Here is a 1,440-nt window from a genome sequence, read left to right on the forward strand (position 1 = left end):
CCACCGGTAAAAGTTCGGAGAAAACAGACAGCTCACCAGGAGAAAGCCAAGTTTCCGTGAGGAACATGAAGTCCAGACTGTTTGAGCAAAAAAAGTCGTTCATGATGAAAGTTTTATTTGTCAGAGACCTCACATTTAATAAAGCGAGTTTCGTTGTTTTGCACTGGATGCACTTCCTGACGCCAGCAGTTGGAAGAACGGTTGGGCACAGCGCACAGGTCGGCTTCTTCAGGTTTTCTTTGCGCCTCCGCTCACCAGGTAGAACGCAGCTCCGCACGTGCTCATRACCACTGCGTGGACCTGGACGAAATGCCTTAATCCGAGAGCCGAGAGTCAGCTCAGGGTCGGTAGCGGAAGACAGCTGGGTGACAAGGGAAGGAGCAGCAGATGAACCTGAGTTGATTTCGTTCCTCTGGAGACGGTCGGAGCCACAGCAGCCACAGCAGCTTCCAGCGCGCCTGCTGTGTAGAGCAGAGTCGGTCACTTGTTGCAGGCAGGAGACCACGAGGCAGCCGGGAGGAGAGTCTTTTGTCGAGGGTCCAGCMGCAGAGTAACGTGAACGGCAAGCTCTGAGCCTCACGAGGCGGCCAGCCCGTTTCCCCCGGCGCCGGGAACGATGTCTTCGGGCAGGCAGGAAAGCCGTGCGAGTCTGGTTATTTAAAGACAAATAATTGGTATTGTTGCCAAATTTTTTGATTGTAAGATTTTAATTTGTGATAAATTTGCCCTAATAATAAATAGAAAGTCTACATCTACATCAGACACCTGTRCTGGGAGGATAAATTTGTACAAAATAGTATAATTCTTGAACTGAAGTCAGGGGCCACACAAAATCAGTTCAGGAGCTACAAATGGACCCCAGGCCACACTTTGGACATCCCTGCTGTAAACACAACTCCACACTAAAATTTGATTGATTACATTCATTTTCAGTTCTAGGGCTTTTACTATAGTATCAGGACGAGGGGCAGACTGGCGTACAGGTCTACTGAGGATTTCCTTAGAGGGCTGATGGTGGTTCAGCCTGTGGAGGTCCTGCCGTGCTTGGCCTCTTAGTCATGCAGCCTGCTCTTGTTTTTATAGACCTTCATGCAGGTCTATAAAGCTTAGAACTCAGAAGAAGTCCAGTTGTTTAGAGTTTAACTTTTTTCTTTTGATTGATCATGAGTTGGATGACTGAGAATCTTCACCAGTATTATCAAAATTTGGCATCACGGCAGCTCAGTTGTAGAGCTTTTATTTCTCAGCAAGAAGTTTCTGGATCAAATCCCAGCTGGGACCTTTCTTGGTAGTGTTTACATGTTCTTCTTGATCATTAAAGGTTTTTCTCCAGGTACACCATTTTCTTCTCACAGACCAAAGACATGAATCTTAGGTCGTATTCAGACCTGATAATTTGCTCCGCTTTAAACGAACCAGAGTTTGTTTCCAGTGTTGGTC

General features: G+C 46.9%; 1 protein-coding gene across 3 annotated transcripts in view; it reads left to right on the forward strand.

The window, feature by feature from the left end:
* caskin1 (CASK interacting protein 1) overlaps positions 1–1,440 on the forward strand; it is a gene marked incomplete in the record, with an annotated part of 59,042 nt that overhangs the window by 32,381 nt on the left and 25,221 nt on the right.

Source organism: Austrofundulus limnaeus, unplaced genomic scaffold (genome assembly GCF_001266775.1).
Source record: "Austrofundulus limnaeus strain Quisiro unplaced genomic scaffold, Austrofundulus_limnaeus-1.0 Scaffold53, whole genome shotgun sequence".
Taxonomy (NCBI): domain Eukaryota; kingdom Metazoa; phylum Chordata; class Actinopteri; order Cyprinodontiformes; family Rivulidae; genus Austrofundulus; species Austrofundulus limnaeus.